This window comes from Herpailurus yagouaroundi, unplaced genomic scaffold, assembly GCF_014898765.1.
Source record: "Herpailurus yagouaroundi ecotype Mexico unplaced genomic scaffold, PumYag 216, whole genome shotgun sequence".
Lineage (NCBI taxonomy): Eukaryota > Metazoa > Chordata > Mammalia > Carnivora > Felidae > Herpailurus > Herpailurus yagouaroundi.
This window is the reverse complement of record NW_024412447.1, coordinates 2076027-2095331: the sequence shown is the minus strand read 5'-3', so window position 1 is coordinate 2095331 and position 19305 is coordinate 2076027. Positions and strand designations below refer to the sequence as shown.

At 47.5% G+C, this 19305-nt stretch overlaps 1 protein-coding gene and 1 long non-coding RNA gene across 2 annotated transcripts in view; one reads left to right on the top strand and one right to left on the bottom strand.

Annotated features, from left to right (window-relative positions):
* The window catches only part of GNA12 (G protein subunit alpha 12), a 134878-nt gene that overhangs the window by 97517 nt on the left and 18056 nt on the right, over positions 1-19305 (top strand). The window lies entirely within an intron of this gene.
* Positions 15088-18205, bottom strand: LOC121017514 (uncharacterized). Its single transcript, XR_005784790.1, has 2 exons — positions 16469-18205; positions 15088-15340 (listed from the first exon to the last, which is right to left on the bottom strand). It is a non-coding gene; the product is annotated as an uncharacterized LOC121017514 (long non-coding RNA).

Here is a 19305-nt window from a genome sequence, read left to right as displayed (position 1 = left end):
TATGTATATTTTACTACAACAAAAATTGAAGGAAAAAAAACCCAATTATACACAAAAGGCAGAAAAAGAGTGGTAGACGAACATAGGAATGATGAACGGAGGTAAATTGTAAAAAACAGTAACAAGTACAGTAGATATGAATCCATCTGTATCGATGATAACTCTGAATGTTAGTGCCCTAAGTGCCAGTTAAACCAATTAAAAGAGATTGTCAGGGTGAATCAAAAGCACAACCCAACTATAGTCTACCCACCCCTAAAAAACTACTTTTTAAAAAAATTTTTTTAACATTTATTTATCTTTGAGAGAGAGATAGAGTGTGAGCAGGGGGAGGGCAACACAGAATCCAAAGCACACTCCAGGCTCTGAGCTGTCAGTACAGAGCCTGATATGAGGCTCGAACCCACAAACCATGGGATCATGACCTGAGCTCAAGTCGGATGCTTAACCGACTGAGCTACCCAGGCACCTCAAAACCCACTTTAAATATACAGACACGTGGTGATTAAAGGTAAATAGATGAATGGGGCACCTAGGTGGCTCAGTTAGGTAGGCATCCAGCTCTTGGTTTCAGCTCAGCTCATGATCTCAAGGTCATGGGATTCACGCCCAGCGTGGAGCCTGCTTCAAGCTTCTCTCCCTCCCTCCGCTGCTCATGCTGTCTTTAAAAAAAGTAAATAGATGGAGAAAAATTCACCATACCAACATTAGTCAAAAGAAAGCAGGAATAGCTGTATTAATTTCAAACAGAGCAGACCTCAAAGTAAAGAAAGTTTCCAGGAAAGAAAAGCATTACATTTTGATAAAAGTGTCGGTTTTCCATAATTCTTACCATGACGCACCTAACAGCATAGCATCAAACCACGAGAGACAAAAACTGGCAGAACTGCAAGGAGAGATAGATGATGAATCTGTTATCATAGTTGAAGACTTCAGCACGCCTTCTCAGAAATGGACCGATCCAGCCAGCAGAAAATCGGTAAGGACACCGTTGAACTTAACCCTGTCAATCAACTAGCTACCACGGACATCTGTAGACTACCTCATCCAAAATAGCAGAATTCACATACTTCTCAAGAATTCACTTTCTTCTCACATGGAATATTAACCAAGAGAGACTGCATTCTGGACCATAAAACACACTTTTGCAAGTTTAAAAGAACAGAAATCATACAATGTCTGCTCTCAGAGCCCAGTGGAATTAAACTAGAAGTCAATAACAGAAAAATAGCTGGGAAGTCTCAAAATATTTGGAGATTAAACAACATGCTTCTACATAACACATGAGTCAAAGAAGAAATTTCAAGGTAAATTTTTTAAAATTTTGAATGAAATGAAAACAAAATGTGTGAGATGCAGCAAAAGCAGTGCTTATAGGGAAATTTATAGCATCAGATGCATATATTAGAAAAGAAGAAAGATCTAAAATCAATACTCTAAATTTCAACCTTAAACTGGAAAAAGAAAAGCAAAATAAGGCCAAAGTGATCAGAAGAAAATAATTACAGCAAAAATCAATGAAATCAGGAAGTCAATAGACAAAATCACAAAACGAAAAGCTGGTTTTTTGAAAAGGTCAGTAAAATTGATAATGTTCTAACCAGGCCATATAAGAAAAAAGAAGACACAAGTTACTAATATCAGAAATGGGGGCACCTGGGTGGCTCAGTCTGTTGGGCGTCTGACTTTGGCTCAGATCATGGCATCACAGTCTTTGAGTTTGAGCCCTGCATTAGGCTCTGTGCTGACATCTCAGAGCCTGGAGCCTGCTTTGGATTCTGTGTCTCCCTCTTTCTCTATTCCTCCCCCACTTGTGCTCTGTCTCTCTCTGTCTCTCAAAAACGAATAAATGTTTAAGAAAATAAATAAAATAAATGAAAGAGGGGACATCACTACAGATCCCATGGAAATTGAATAGATGATAAAAGAATACCGCAAGCGGCTCTTATTTCCACAAATTTGATAACCTAGATAAAATGAACCAATTTCTTGAAACATAAAATCTGCCAAAACTAGCACAAGAAGAGATAGATGATATGAATAGGCTTATGTGTAATAAAGAAATTGAGTCAATAACCTTTCCAAACCAAAAGCACCAGGCCCAGATGGGTTGACTGGTGAATTCTGCCAAACCTTTAAGGAGGAAATGTAGCAGTTCTCCACAATCTCTTTGAGAGGATAGAAGCAGAGGGAATACTTCATAATTCATTTCATTAGGCCAGCATTACTCTGATACCAAAACCAAAAACATTGCAAGAAAAGAAAACTAGAGAACAGTATCTCTCATGAATATAAATGCAAACATCTTCAACAAAGTAGCAAAGCAAATCCAGAAAAAGTATAAAAAGCTGACCAAGTGGGATTTATACCAAGTGTGCAAGGCCAGTTCACTATTCAAAAGTCAATTAATGTAATCTACCATGTCAACAGACTAAAAAAATAAAAATTACATGATCCTGTAAATAGCTACAGAAAAGAGATCTGGCAAAATCAATACTCATTCATAATAATAATAATAATAATAATAATAATAATAATAAACCCCTCATTAAACTAGGAATAGAAGGGAACTTTTTCAACTTGATAAGGACTATCTTTGAAAAGAACCTACAGCTAGTAGCACACTTCATGGTGACAAACAAAGCTTTCCCATAAAGATCAAGGATGAGGCATGGGGACCCCTTCACCACTCCTTACCAACATCATACTGTAAGTCCATGCTATTGCAGTAGGCAAGGAAGGGAGGTAAAAAGTATACATACTAGGGAAGAAGACCTAAAACTGTCTTTGTTTGCAGATGACGTGATCACCTATGTAGAAAATCCAAAAGAATTAACCAAAAAAAAAAAAAAAAAATCCTGGAACTGCTAAGCTATGATAGCATGGTTGTAAGATGCGAGGTTAATATGCAAAAGTCAGTTGCTTTCATATGTGCCAATAATGGAACAAGTGGCTTACATTTAAAACACAATATAATTTACGTTAACACCCTTAGAGTGAAATACTAAGGTATAATTCTGATTACAAAATATGTACAAGATCTATATGAGGAAAACTACAAAGTTTAGGTGAACAGAATTTAAGAGCTAAATCATATTCTGTGTCTGTGGATAGGAAGCCTTAATATTTTCAAGATGTTACTTTTTCCCAGTTTGATCTATAGATACAATTCGATCCCAGTCAGAATCCCAGCACATTATGTTATGGATATTGACAAACTGATTCTAATGTTTCTATGGAGAGGCAAGAGACCCAGAACAGCCACCACACTATTGAAGGGGAAGGACACATTTGGAGGAGTGATGCTACCCAACTTTAAGACTCACTGTTGGGGCGCCTGGGTGGCGCAGTCGGTTGAGCGTCCGACTTCAGCCGGGTCACGATCTCGCGGTCTGTGAGTTCGAGCCCCGCATCAGGCTCTGGGCCGATGGCTCGGAGCCTGGAGCCTGTTTCCGATTCTGTGTCTCCCTCTCTCTCTGCCCCTCCCCCGTTCATGCTCTGTCTCTCTCTGTCCCAAAAATAACCAAAAAAAAAAAAAAAAAAAAAAAGTTGAAAAAAAAAAAGACTCACTGTAAAGCCACGTTAATCAAGACAGTGTGGCCTTGACAGAAGAACAGAGAAACAGATGGGGCGCCCAGGTGGGTCAGTTGGTTAAGTGTCTGACTTCAGATCAGGTTGTAATCTCACGGTTCGTGAGTTCAAGCCCCGCATCAGGCTGTCAGCACAGAGCCTGGTTTAGATCCTCTGTCCCCTTCTCCCTCTTCCCTTCCCCGACTCATGCACGTGCGCGCGCTCTCTCAAAAATAAACATTAAAAAATTTTTTTGAAAACATTTGCAGGATCTGTTAAAGGTATGGTATCCTTAATACAAAGAACTCTTGAAACTCAGTAATAAAAAACAACCTGGTTAAAAGGTGGACTAAAGACCTTAACAGACACCACACCAGGAAAGATACACAGATGGCAAATAGACACATGGAAGGATGCTCAAGGGCGTATAACAACGGGAATTGTCAAACATGGCTGGTGGGAATGCAAGGTGGCACGGCCACTCTGGACGCCACCGTGGTGCTGCTTACAAAGTTAAACATGATTTCAGCGTATGATTCAGTAGTCCTGCTCTGAGGCATTTACCCAAAGGAATCGAAACATATATCCGCACAGAAACAAAATAAAATAAATAAAAATAACATGGATATTTATAGCAGCTTTATTTGTAACTGCCAAAACTTACAACTAAGTGTAACAACTAAGATGTCTTTCAGTAGGTGAATGAATTACTAAACTCTAGTCCATCCAGACAGTGCAGTATTCTTCAACTCGAACAAGAAAGGAGCTTTGGAGCCTTTGAGGAGAGAAGAAGGGAGGAGAAGTGCCTGGTGTCCAAGGCGAGCTGGGCACACCCTGTCCCCACAGTGGGCACAAAAAGAACTTTTTTGAATAAAAGAAATGAGCTGTGGAGCCATGAGCAGACATGAGGCACATTAGATACCTATTGCTAAGTGAAAGAAACCGTGTGGAAAGGCTCCGTACCGTAGGGTTGCATCCATGTGACATTCTGGAAGAGGCAGAAATAGGAAACAATAAAAATCGCGGCTGGCACGTGGTAAGGGCGATGAGTAGACAGGCACAAGGATTTCCTAAAATGGTAGAAATGCTCCGTGTGCAGTTATATTATAGAAAGATGTTATTATACTTCTGTCCCAACACCTACAAGGTGCACCACCAAAAGTGAGCCCGAAGGTAAACCATGGACTTCGGGTGGTCATGTGTTGGTGTAGGTTCATCCTTGGTTTAAAAATAAAAGGTCCATTCTCGTGAATGATGTTGATCAGGGAGATGGTGGGTGTTTGGGGGCACCAGGTGTAAGGGCAAACCATACCTTCTTCTCAATTTAAGTCTTTAAAACAATTGTATTTTAATGTATTTGCAGTGAATAATCAAAAATTGGCATAAACATAGCCTTTACAATAGCATCAAAAATCTGAACTACTTGCGGTTAAATTTAATAAAAGCTGTGCAAAATCTTGAAATTTACTGAAAACTAACAAAAACATAGCTGAGATCTAAAGAAATAGATGTGTGAATGCTAGGTAAATAGAAGACCTAAATAAACAGAAGGATATACCATGTACAGGAGTCAGAAGACTCAATACGTCAATATGTCTGTTCTCCCCTAATTGATCTAAAGGTTAAATAGAATCCCTGTCAGAATCCTAGCAGGCTTTTTGTAGAAATTGACTATTTGATTCTGAAACGTATATGGAAATGCAAAGAATCAAGAGTAGCCACAACAACTTTGTAAAAGAATAACAAAGAATACACCACTACCTGATTTCAGGACTTACTATAAATCTGTAGTAATTAAGACAGCCTATGGGGCACCTGGGTGGCTCAGTCGGTTAAGCGTCCGACTTCGGCTCAGGTCATGATCTCACGGTTTGTGAGTTCGAGCTTCACATCGGGCTCTGTGCTGACAGCTCGGAGCCTGGAGCCTGCTTCGGATTCTGTGTCTCTTTCTCTCTCTGCTGCTCCCCTGCTCATATTCGTGCTCTGTCTCTCGCTCAAGAATAAATAATTAAAAAAAAAAACAAGACAGCATAGGATTGGCATAATGACAGACAAATGGCTCCGTGAGATGTAAGAGAGAATCCAGCATTTAAATTTTGTTTTTTTTTTTACTTTAACTTACTTAAATCAAGGTCCAGAAATTAAAATTTTGAAAGACCCCTCTACGAGAATGAAAATTAAATATTTGCAATTATGTAAAAGGATTTGTATCTAGAATATATAAAGAACTCTTTTTTGTTTAATGTTTATTCATTTTTGAGGGTGGGGGGCATGAGTAGGGGAGGGACAGAGAGAGGGAGACACAGAATCCAAAGCAGGCTCCAGGCTCCCAGCTATCAGCACAGACCCGATGCCGGGGTTTGAACCCAAACCATAAGATAATGACCTGAGCTGAAGTCGGACGCTTAACTGACTGGGCCACCCAGGCACCCCAAGAACTCATAAAACTCAGTAATAAGAGAACACGTTACTTACCCCAAATTTTTTAATGAACAAAAGATGTGAAGGGGCGAAGAGGGCGAATCAAGTGCATGAAAGATTGGGTCCATACGTCGTCTGTACCTAAATGGAAACCACAGCAAGGGGTCCCTGCACCCTCCTAGAGGCTACACTTGGAAGGGCTGACCCGACAGAGTGGTGACATGGGGCGGGTGGGTTGGTCTGGTGGCAGTGTCGCCTGGAACTCCTGCCTTGGAAAAGCATAGGGCGTGTCATTAAAAGTCGGCCTCTGTGAGCTAGCCACTCTACCCCTGGGTATTTGTCGAACAGAAATGCAAATATGTGTCCCGGCAAAGACTTGCACACGGGTGTTCGGAGAAGCTTTATTTGTCGTAGCTGCCGACTGCTAACTTGTCCCTCGACAGATGACTGGTGACCAATTCAGGCATATCCATCTAGGGGACTGCCCCTCCGCCGTGAGGGGAACAGAGTACTGACGCGGACAACCGTGTGGACAAACGTGAGCAGGATTATGCCGCACGAGGGAGCCACACAGTCCACGCTATATGGTTTATTTATGTAAAATTCCAGAAACGTAGAGTGAGAGTGACAGAAGCGGATCGGTGTTGGCTGGGGACAGGAAGAGAGCACAGGAAAAAGGGGACACGCGGAGACCTTGGGGGGGGGGGGGGGGGATGTACCTTCCTTGATTTGCCGCTATGGTCCCCCAGGGACGTGCCCGTCACAGGTTATCAGATTGTCCCCTTGAGTATGTGTCTTTTCGCACATGCCAATTAGGCCTCAAGCTCTTTCTTTCACAAAGAGATTATGCTGTTAATTCCTGCTGCCCTGTGAAAGTAACTCATTGAACAGAGGCTTTTTTGAATGTCACTGTCTTTGTTTACCCGTTCACTTCCACGAGGCCTGGGATCTACCTGCCTTGACGGTTGAGAGGGGAAGGAAAAGACCAGCTCTCCTGAAGAGCTCCCTGGGAAAAGCAATCTTCTTAGTCTCCACTGCCATTCCGGAAGTTTCTTCCCTTTACCGCAGGGCCAGGGTCTTCTGAGGCCTCCGAGTGCCCCACTCCGCCACCGTCTCCTCCCTACACTGGGTTGATCCTGATAACGTCCCCGAAGGCAGCTGCATTGTGCTCTGTGACTTAAATAGGACGTTTAAGTGTAATTGTTTGAAGACTGAGATTTATTTAGCACTTTCCGAGTTTCCGTCTGCTGTGTAAAACGTGCCAGCAGGATTAGCCTGTAGAGTGTTTACCGAGCTAGCTGCTTGGTTCTCCTCCTGGACTGATGTCCTGACGACTGCCATAGAACTGTGTCCTTGGAGTGGACAGTGCGGCACAGAAGTCCCATTGGCACCGTTAGAAAAATTTATCTGGGCTTTTTTTTTTTTTTTTTTTTTTTTTTTTAGCCTTTTATGGAAAGGAGAGGCAGCCCATGTCTCCCAAACGTAGAAGGCAGAAAAATTTTATTAGAAGAGATGACAGGATAAGGGAGGGATAGAGAAATAGGTCATCCAGCAGTGTGCCTACCTCATGCAGTGTAGTTAATTAACCCCCAGCCTACCATGGACTTGGTTGTCCCTTTGCAACTTCAGACACACGGGATGTCGCTGTTCGCTTGTCTGGAAGGCTGAATGAAATGCAGGGTACGTGCTGAGGGTTCCTGAGCTCTGTACCTCAGGCTCTTTCCTTCGATTTTAATCGCTTGATTCCCTAATCGTATTCCTCGTGCATTTGCCGTGGCAGGAAATACCGGAGCCAAGTGCTTACAAGGTCCACGTTCATATGGTCTTTTTTTATTATTATCTTTTTTTCACGTTTGTTTATTTTTGAGACAGAGACAGAATGCACGTGGGTTAGGGTCAGAGAGAGACAGAGACATAGAATCCGAAGCAGGCTCCAGGCTCCGAGCTGTCAGCACAGAGCCCGACACGGGGCTCGAACTCATGAGCTGTGAGATCATGACCTGAGCCGAAGTCGGACGCTTAACCGACTGAGCCACCTGGGCGCCCCAGCGTTCACACAGTCTTAAAACACTGGCAAAATGCTGCCTAATAGCTTGGCGTGGAAGCACTCAACAGCCAGGGAACAAATTATGGCTGCCATAACTCTGACTTGTAATAATCCTGCTGGAAAAACGGAGTTGCGGACACACGATCCCATTAGCTGTCAGTACTTGGTGAGGTCTCGCAGTGACACGTGATGCCAGTTCCAGGGGACCTGCTGGGCCCTGTGCCTGTGGAGCCACAGTGTGTGTAAATGTGCAGTTTGTGTAACTTGATGACACCAATCAGGGCATTTGGGGGCGGCGGGGGGACTGCTAATAATTTTACCAGGGCACTAAGCTTGAAATGGGGCTCTCTGGAGCAAAGTGGGGCAAATGGCTTTCCTGTGTAGAATATGGCAGTGAACTTGAGTAAAGTCCTCCATTTTACACTTAGGTGTGACTATCTGTGCAGTTTACTAATGTCCACCACATAGTTCATTTTCCTCAAAATGCTAAGCTGATCTGTGGTTGATGTTGAATCTCATCTCATCTCTGCATGTTATCATGATCTGTTTTTATCATGACTTCTTATAAAGTTTTTGGCTTTTCTCCAAGGATGAAAAAGTGCCTAATGCTCACGCCCCCAGTGATCAGGACAAAACTCGGACTTAAAAAGTAACAAATACCACTTTTCACCCATCACACTGCGGAGGGGGGGGGGGGGAGAAGAAAAGGAAATTGGATTGCTGCTAATATCCAGTGTGGTGAGGCCATGGGAAAATAGATACCTTCCGCCTTTGTTCGTTGGGATATATATTGGTAGAACCCTTTGGCGAGGCCATTTGCCAGAGCTCTTAGAAATGTACACGTGTCTACTCTGGCCCGGCAGTTCTGTCTGTAGGAACACCGCTAACAGACACAGTGTTCCAGGAGCCGCGTGTGTGCAGACGGTTCCTGTGGCGGCGGTGGTGGTGGTAGCAGAAATTGTAACTATGTAAACATCCACGGGTAGCCCTCTGTAACACGTCATCCTCGAGAATCCGGGGTGGTTGTGAGGAGGGGGGAAGCTCCGCGTAACTCTGAGACCTGGTAGAATCCGACTTGAAAAATGATGCGCAGCGTTTGATTCCGTTGATGTGAAGGCAAACCAGTCCTGAAACTTTAAGTTTCTACCCCGACATCTGTGCCCTGAATAGAGACAGAGGTCTGGAAGAATATGGGCCAGAGTGATAGACGTGGATAACTGTTGTGGGACGAATGTGAGCCTCCTTCAGCTGCATTGTAATGTTTTTGTACCCTGACAATGTATTCATTGGCTAGCTAGTTTTAGAAATGAAGGAAATTTTTTTTTATTTTTTTATAATTGCATTGTAACAGTTGTGGAAGAGGAAAGGAATGATCACTATTCACATTTGGTATGATTCTTATCTTTTTTTTCCCTGTATCTTCTATCCATGATTTTTAAGGGCAGATCTCAGGAGACTCGCAGATATTTCCATTTTGAGCCGTCCTCAGGAGCCTACCTCCCCACTGGTCTTAAATATTCGTGTGTGTGTGTGTGTGTGTGTGTGTGTGTGTGTGTGTGTGTGTGTGTGTGTTACTTATATCTGTGTGTTACTACGCACGTATTAGCATATTTGATTATAAGTTCCCTATAATATACCCTATATTGTGGATATATTATGTATATTAGGGTATACGTACATACCCATTGTTCCCAACTGGGGATATCCTGTAACATACGGCATCGGTACCATATTACTTCCCCAAATCTGAAAATTTCTGAGTTCCAAAATACATCTGTCTGGTCCTGAGGATTCCAAAGTAAGGGTTGCCATACACAACGTGAAGGGGTAAAATGCAAAATTTGAAGCAAGCCAGTCAAAAGTTAATTTTGGCTCCTCGGAAACTGCCAAGTATTGCCCCTCATGTCTGTGAGGGGCTTCTGTAAAGGATATTTGTGTCATCATGGGGAACAACAACAAAACGCTGGAAATATCCCAAACGGCTATTGACAGGGTCACGCAAAAAAGTTTTATACCTGTGTTCGGTGGAATGCTATCATTAGAGCTGGTTTTTTAATGCAGGCCCTTACACCACATACGAAACTTAGCTCCACATGGGCTACAGACCTACCCTAACCCTAAGACTCAGGACTGTACAACCCTTAGAAGAAAGCCGGGGGAAAAGCTTCATGACCCCGGACTTGGCGATGATTTTGTGACTAGGACCCTGAAAGCATACAGGAAGAGAACTACATCCTTGTCATCAGAGGACCCACGGCCAACAGAATGAAAAGGCAGCCTGTGGAATGGGAGAAAATGTTTGCAAGTCCTATATCCGATGAGGAGTTATATCCCGAATGTGGTTTTTGAACACTCCTACAACTCAGCAACAAGAAAATCACCCTGTTGAACAAAGGACAAAGGATCCAAATAAATCTGGCTCCCAAGATGATACACGAAAGCGGTCAACACTGTAGGAAGAGGTGCTCAGCATCGGTAATGCTCACAGACCTAGAAATTGGAACCACGTTGAGATACCCCCTCGCACCTCGCAGGATGGCCGCTGTCACAAAGCCAGCCGACAACACGTGTGGGTGAGGACGTGAAGAAATGGAGACCTGGTGCCCTGTTGGAGGTTGTGAAACAGCGCAGCTGCTACTGAAACAGAGGCGCGTCAGAAAACGTAAAACAACTAGCACGGGATCCAGCGATTTCCACTTAAGTAGAAGAGAGCTGAGCGCTGGGGCACAGACAGGTGCTCGCACACCCGTGTTCACGGCTGCGTCGTCCCCAGTAGCCAAGAGGTGGAGACTGCCCAGTGCCCACAGACGGATGGATGAATAAACGTGCTGTCTGCACACAGCGGAGTAGGACTCACCTTCGAAAGGAAGGAATCGCCGTCCCCACGCTACAGCACGGATGAACCCTGAGGACATTACGTAGGTCAGGTAAGCCGGGCACAGAGACCACTGTGGTATAATTACACTTACGTGCGGTGTCTCGGGTGGCTTCATCAGGCCAGAAAGTGGGATCGTGCTCCCTGGGGGGCCGGGCAGCGACTGTTTAATAGTTCAACTTCCACATTTTCAAGATGAAAAAATTCTGGAGATCGTTTCATGACTATGTGACTACACTTAACCCTGCTGAACTGTACCCTTAAAAATCTTTACGATGGTAAATTTTTCACAATTATAAAAAAAAAAAAAGTAGGTGCGTGTGGTAGTCAGAGCGAACAGTACTTTGCGGGGGAGACACACAGGATACGGACCTGCCTGCTGGTTGTCGCTCATTTTCCACACCTTTAATTGAATCTTTGGGTCCCAACATTCACAAGTGAGTTCTCAGATTTAGAGGGTCCCCGCTACCCCCTGCCCGTTCATTCGACAGAACCTCCTCTTGTTGACCAAATTGTGACTCTCCCCTTACCTTCAACAAAAGTGATTATAAACGTCAAGGGTGAAAATCTGGGGGAAAGTTAGTTGGGGTCCCGGGGGTTGTGCGCCCTTTCCCTTCAGGAAGGCTCCTCATTTTCCTCGGGATACAGATGGTTATTTTGTATACAGATGCAGCAGGCCCACCTCAACACTTTGTGCACCCAGCCTCAGCAGAGGCATTTTTTTTTTTAAGTTGATTTATTCTTGAGAGATAGAGACAGAGCATGAGCAGGGGAGGGGCAGAGAGAGAGGGAGGCGGCACAGAATCTGAAGGAGGCTTCAGGCTCTGAGCTGTCAGCACAGAGCCTGACGCGGGGCTCGAACCCACGAACCGCGAGATCACGACCTGAGCCAAAGCTGGATGCTCAACCGACTGAGCCACCCAGGCACCCCAACAGAAGCATTTTAAATAACGAATGCTTCCTTAAGTCTCCAAGGCCTTCTTGCGCTAAGAGGATTGAGAAGAGCAAGTCCAGCTGAAATTAATCTCTGCATTCCCTTCAGGATCCCCTGGCACACGCTGGGGGGACCGGAGGCCCTCCAGACGCTGCGTAGCACCCAGCTGGGGCGAAAACTGCTGGGGGGGTGGGGTGCCAGTATTCAGCTCCCCTCCGCTTGCAGAGAAGCCTGGAAATGCAAACCTGTTGTGGTGCAGCCCCAGCTCGGAGGAGGACGGTGGCCTTGATTAAACTAGCTGCTTCGCTCCGGGTTAGAAATGGTTTTGGTTTCTTTCCCTCTGCTAAGAATATTACAATTGAAGTCTTATGAATGTTTTTAAGTTAAGATTTTAGCCAAATATTTGAGAGGAAACACTGTAGCATTAAGTCAAGTGAAAGTATGATTGTGGATCCTTAAGCTGTGGTAGAGGAAATAATTAATTTATATCTTAGAAACAAAGTAACCCTTGCTACCCAGACGAGACCTAGAGAAGCCTGGATTCTGAGGACAAGCTGAGCTCCACCTTGGTTCGGAGGTTTCAAATAATTGAACAGATACGCTTCACACAGAATCTCGACCGAAAGCTGGTCAGCTGATCCCCAGGAACAGAAGACGCACATCTCCGTGAATAGTAAACCGGAGGAGATCCTGGCGCAGCAGCCTCCGGAGACTTCTAGAAAAGGCACAGAGCCCTGGACTCCTCCCAGGGCATCTTTGTAGGACCGTTGAGTATGCGTAAGCAGACGCGATGTGTTCTATGGGGAGTCCCTGAGGCAGCCCTTCTGCAGAGGGGGCACCGTCCCCCCTTCGTATCTGTGAAGGAATTTCTCGACACGCTCCGAGTAGGCGTCTGCTGGGCCGGCTTTTTCAAGTAGTGTCACCCACCGTCCTCGGGTAGCATCTGTGCCGTCTTCTTCACAAGTGCGAAGCGTCTCCCATTGTGAGCTTTTTAAACTCCTGTTTTCAGATCATTTCAAACTTGTAGAAGTCTCGGGAGGCGTTGCGAGAACTGCAGTCGGCCTGACCAGGGCTCCTTTGCCGAACAGGTCCCTCCCTTCACCTCTCCCCCTCCCTGCCCTGCCTTCTTTCTCACTCTTTGTCATACATTTGTTTTCTGAATGCTTTTTTCTTTTTTTTAATCCTTTCCATCTCTCTCCCTCAACGTTGTAAGACACACGCGTCCTGATACAGCTCCAGCAGGTGCTGCAACATTTTTAGTGAATTATAAAGCTAATGATCTGTCTCCTTCTTTCATAAGGACATGCTGTAAAGAGGGCTTTTTCCCCCCTAATACCGAAAAGAGGATAGACTTTTAGCCTCACATGAGAAAGGATTTTGGTGGTAAATAAATGAGAAGGACGTGCAAACCACACAGCTCGCCTGGCAGTGCGTGTCCACGCCCGTCCTGCAGGAGGATGGCGTGTGGTTGGCCCCCCCCCCGCCGCCCCAGCGCTCCTCAGTGAGGTGGGTGCTGTTGGAGACGATGCACTTTGCAAATGAACCCCCAGATGAGAAGCTACACCGAACCAAAAAAGTGGCTTCTGCCTTGCTTTTCTAGGGGCTTCCAAGAGGCCAGAACTCTCTATCAGCACAGGGAGCCCGCACTGTCCCCAAGCTCCTGCCACCTGCTGTCCCTGTGTGCCCGGCTCAGATGAGGGCCGGGCGTGGCCCTGTGAGGGGAACTTGCAGAAGCCTGTAGGGTTATTAACTTGGCATCCTTTTAATTGGTACCCGGGGTCTGTTGAACTTCCTGCTGCTGTTTTGTTAAATGATGGTGGTTTAATAAAGATGAAAACAGCCCCATAACCAGCTATAATTGGAGCTTTACCCGCCGTGAAAATTGTGAGCGTCTGAAACAGCTCCTGAAATAGACCTGAACTGCTTACGAGTTATTAAATGGAGATGATTAATTCTCAGTGTGAGCAACACCAGGAGCATTCTTGAGTAAATAACTTGGTTTTATGGAAACTTTTTTTCTCTTGGGGCAGCTTTTTCTAAGCGGTACTTTTCAGTGACTTGTAGTGAATTCGCCAAGCTGCGCAGTGGCCACCACGAACCAGTTTTAGGGCCCTCCCGTCGTCCCAGTAAGGCCCCTCGTGCCCGTGCGTGCCTAACCCCAGTCCTCGGCCCCAGGCAGCCCCTCTTCCTCCTCCTGCTTCTGTAGGTTTTCCGGTTATTTCCTAGAAATGGAATCATGCAGTACGTGGCCTTGGTGTCTGGCTTCTTTCATTCCACAGGAAGCGTCTGAGGTTCACTCGCACTGCAGTCTGGGCCAGCACCGTCTTCACTTTCATCACTGCCTAGTGTTCTGTGGACGAACCACGTCTTGTCTCCTCACCCATCATGTGATGAGCATTTGGGCAATCTTCGCCCGTTGGGCTGTTAAGCGTGGTGCTGCTGTGGACGTTGTTTTGCAGCGTTTTAAAAGAAAACCGGTGTGAAAGGTGCCTACAAGAGAACTGAAGTTTGCTCTTTGGATGTGATTTTTTTTTTCATTTTTTTTAATGTTTATTTATTTTTGAGAGAGGCGGAGTGTGGGGAGGGGAGGGGCAGAGAGAGAGGGAGACACAGAATCGGAAGCAGGCTCCGGGCTCCAACTCACCAACCGTGAGATCGTGACCTGAGCCGAAGTCGAAAGCTCAACAGACTGAGCCACCCAGGCGCCCCTGGATGTGATTTTTTACAATAAGCAGTATTTAATTTTTTTCCCCCTTCTTATCTGACCGAAGGTAAGAATTCAGGATCTCTTGAAGAGGGTGAATTTGATGATCCTTTGAGTGAAAGCAAGGTGTGAGTTAGCCTTTCCAAGGAAACCCAGTGGAACTCGGGATCAGCAGCAGGGAACCAGACAGACAAGTTTCCCCCTAAGGCCTCCCCGCCCCCCACCCCTGCCGGCCGCTAATGCTCACCTCAGCCTCCACTCAGGCTGATCACCAGGAACAGCTTTCTGGTTTGGAGCAGGGGATCCTTTTTTTTTTTTTAATACATCTTTTTTTCTTTAATAAATCTATATTTTGTCTTCTCAGTGAATGTTCCTAAAAGGAACTTCGTGTACTAGTTCCAGTGCAGAATGTGATAAAATATGTGTGAAGCAAGATTTGGTGAAATATCCCTACAATTCCCTCTTTTATTTACTGGGTTTAAAAACATGTTTTTGGAACTGTCAAGCAAAATTCTCCGTTTGAGGTGGAAAACATGTTGCTTGGAGAAGCCCTTTATTGACACCTTTCAAATGTCCCCTTTGTCCAGGAGGCGCTCAGGCTGTGGGTGGCTTACGTTTCCCCTGGCCCTGTTCCTGAGCAAACCCCCGTTGTTGTTCTAAGGAGGTCCCCCCAAAGTAGCCTGAATTGGGGTTTATGCGCATCCGTGGGCGTTCCGTGAAGCGAACACTCTGGTAGGTGGCACTTGGCTGGTGAGGTCCCAGTTCTCGCCCTGGTTCTTGAAGGCACGGCTAGTTCACAGCCCATATTCCACCGCAGAGGAAAAAAAAAGGGAATCGATCAGAACCTTTAGCTACCGACTGAGGTCTGATCTCTGTATTGCTTAGCAGATCAGTTTCACAAAAGTAATTACACAAACTTTCATCTTTTGCCTTGACCTGAATGTTACTTTTACAGATCATTTTGACAGGCTCTTTTTGTTTTGATTTATCTCCCTTAGTGACAAACCAGAAACAAAAGAAAGATCATTTCGCTCAGCCTGGTGTGTTTTACAAGGTCATCTTTTTTTTTAAGGTAGAGCTCCCTCTCCTCTCTCTCTCTCTCTCTCTCCCCCTCTCTTCCCCTCTCTCTCAAGGTTTACTAACGTGATTTTTTTTTTAAGTTAAATTTAAGAGCAGTCAGTGAGGGTTCCAGAATTGTAAGTACTGTGGCACAATCCAACAGTAAATAAGACACCAGTAGTTGCCTATTTCTAGAATATTCTTTATGATGTTATCTGGAAAATGTAAATCTTCACATGGCTCTCTCTAGGTATTTCAGACTTCGGAATACTTCCTGTTTGTTTTGAGTTAGCTTTATTTATTTATTTATTTATTTATTTTAACCTTTTTTTTTTTTTTTTTTTTTTTTGAGAGAGAGAGAGTGAGACAGAGCACGAGTAGGGGAGGGGCAGAGACAGAAGGAGACACAGAACCGGAAACAGGCTCCAGGCTCCGAGCTGTCAGCACAGGGCCCAGCACGGGGCTCAAACCCATGAACCATGAGATCACGACCTGAGTCGAAGTCGAATGCTTAACCGACTGAGCCACCCAGGCGCCCCGAGCCAGCTTTAGATCATAGGGCCATGCAGAGTCGAAAATCAAGTTCACACACGGGTGTCAGAACTCCATCCCGGCGGACAGAACTGCGCTGTGGCCAGGGTGAGGGAGTTCGGGGAGCTTTTCCAGGCGAAGCATTGACTCAGACGGCTGGCACGGCCGAGGGAAGAAACCCTTGGTGGGCTCCCTGTGCCGGAGCCCGGCCCGGTTGCTGCCAGATGCGGTGCGTGCCGACGTGCCTGCTGCAGCCAAGGAATTGCATCCGGGTCTCCCCCAGCTCGGCTCTCGCGCTGTGGGGCGTCCGTTCCTCCGGGGAATTACCTTTGGCATTTCTGCCACGCTGTGTTGTGTTGGGCTTTTGGTGGTGGAGGTGGGGCCTTGTGAAATCCTGCAAATGTTGTCAGCAGAGACTTTTCCAGCGATTATGGAAGGAGAGAGGCTTTTGGAGGCGGTGGTCCGTCTCCTCAGAGCTGTCTGGTCTCTCGTGGGACAAGGTCAGAGTTCGTGTGGAGCATGGGTGCCGAGTCAGTGCTCCAGCGGCCCCACAGCCCCCCGGACCCCAGGCCTACAGGGCCTGGCGGCCCGGGCCTAACGCACAAGGGCCCTTTATGAGGAGCCAGAGCCCTGGCTCGCCGGCCCGAGCGTCTGGGGCGTCCCTGCCTTTGGCCTCCTGCCCTGCTTCCCTCTCCTCCGGGCCAGCCCCGGCTCTGGTTGGCTCCACGAGCAGAGCCGGCCTTTTGCTCGGAGAGCCAAGCTGGAGCACGGCCGATGAGTCAGGCTTTGGCAGGAGGAAGGCTGCTTTGAGCACTCCTCTTTCCCTTTTGTTGAGCCCGAGGCGGGCTTTGTTGAGCCGAGGGGGTGGGGAGGCCGGCAAACATCCCTCCGAAGGGCACCCTGACCCCTTGGCCCCGGCTCCCCTCCGCCATCCAGGGGGAGGCGGTTGGCCTCGGAGTGCTGCCCGGTCCAGATGGTCTGTCCCCTCGTCGTCTGGCTGCTCTGAGCCCTGTCTCCTTGACAGTCAGGTCATATGACGAATGAGACTACTGTCCTTGTTCCGATTTTTTAATTTCATTTTTCGCAAGCACGTTGGGACTTAAATATAAAACTTGGCTCGCGGTCTCTGGTCAGGGCCTTGCGTGTGGCTTAAGAGCTCGGCCTTCTGAGCTGAGCGGCGGTTTCGACCCCTTGGGCAAGTGAACCTGTGGGCTTTGGTTTCTTCCAGCAGGAGAATGGGGACAACTCCGTTTGGATTAAGTGAGATAATGCGCGTCAAGTGTGTGGCGCAGCGCCTGGCACCGCAGGGCCGGTTCGGTGCCGTTATCCGGCCGAGGGAGCGGCCTCCGTGAGCCGGCTGCACGCCCCACTGTGATCCTCCATCCGGTGCCGGTGGGGCACCTGGCCGGGCGCCTGCTCGGCCCGTCTCACTCCTCCTGGAAATGAACTCTGTCCACCGCCTCAGCCCCAGAGCCAGAGCTTTTGGCGTCTTGGGTCGGTATTGGGGGCACGTTCACAGATTTCTCTGCCTACCAAGCTCCGTGCGGGGGGACTGACGGGAGAGGCGGCCCTTGGGGTGCGGGACGGGGCTCGGGCCGTGGTCAGCTCCGCCGTGGCTGGACTGCTGGGCAGCCGGACGGGCCGCCTTGGTCCGGGCTCTGGCGTTTGTCGGTATGACTGGTGGGGAAACGCGGCTGGGAGCAGGGTTGGAAGCAGCGCTGTCCCGAGATCGGAAGGTGCGTGCGAAGGCGTGAATGCGAAACATGTAGCGGCTGTGTGTCCGCCTTGTGTTACAACGACGCTGATCGTCTTTTTGTTTTCCAGTAGCCCGTGCTGGCACCTGTTCCTGAGATCGGTTTTTTGTTTGTTTTTTTATCACATTCAAGTGTGTGTGTGTGTGTGCACACACATACATGACAAGACAATCACTAGTTGCCAAATTGCAAATCAAGTGAAGATACACTGAGTGTCGGGGTGAGAGGCTGGTTTGGAAGCAAGTCCGCTGTGGAGCGGGTGTTGTCTCTGTCCGTAGAGATCACCTGGGTTAGCTGGTACTGGTTCCGGAAGAGGATGCGGGCCGCTCCAGTGGCTGCAGGGGAGCTCCTGCCACGCGGCCTGGGTCACGCCGGCTGACAAGCGTTGACTGCGTTTTCCCCCTGTAGTCCCTCAGATCCTGTCCCAGATTCTGTCCGCCGTCCTTAGGACCGTGTGTGGCCAGAGGCCTGGCTTCAGGGAGACCATAGGTCCCGTTTGAGGGCCTGCTCTGTGTGCGTCTGACCCGGCCTGGAGACAGCTCCGGGTCAGGTTCTGGTCCCGAATGGAGGGGACGTCCCGTCAGCTCAGGTGCACACAGGCTTTCTCCGAAGGACCCCGACCTGAGGTCGAGGTGGCAGAGGGAGCCGATCGGTGAGGTGCGTGTCGTGTCATGGCTCCGTTTAAAGGTTCTTGTTTTGGGGGCGCCTGGGTGGCGCAGTCGGTTAAGCGTCCGACTTCAGCCAGGTCACGATCTCGCAGTCCAGGAGTTCGAGCCCCGCGTCGGGCTCTGGGCTGATGGCTCAGAGCCTGGAGCCTGTTTCCGATTCTGTGTCTCCCTCTCTCTCTGCCCCTCCCCCGTTCATGCTCTGTCTCTCTCTGTCCCAAAAATAAATAAAACGTTGAAAAAAAAAATTTTTAAAAATTAAAAAAATAAAAAATAAAAAAATAAAGGTTCTTGTTTTGGGCCCAAAACAACAAGCTGTCTCCAGATGAGTCACGGACCGTGAGGGACTGACCGGGCCACCCTTGTCCCGACCGTGAGGCCAGACTGTGCTGGGGCGAGGAAGAGTCCGGTCAGAGGGGTGCCGTCCCCCTTCCCCAAAAACCTCTGTGTGCAGGATCCCCCGCCCTCCGGGGAGTGCACCGCTGATCCAGGTCAGGCCCTCCGTGCTACGAAGCAAGCCTCTGGTGGCTTCAGAGAGCCTTGCGGGCCCCACTAGCACAGGCTGTCCCTGGAGGCAAGACTGGAAGTGGAGGGAGCTAAACTTAGCTCCCTGGATGAGCTGCTGGTGTGGTGTGAGGAGGGGCGAGGGGTGTGGGGGAGGCTTAAAGGGACAGCCACAGGCTTGTGTGGCGTGCAAGGATGGGCCTGCACCAGCTCCGTCACCAGCTCCAGTGTGGCATCTGGC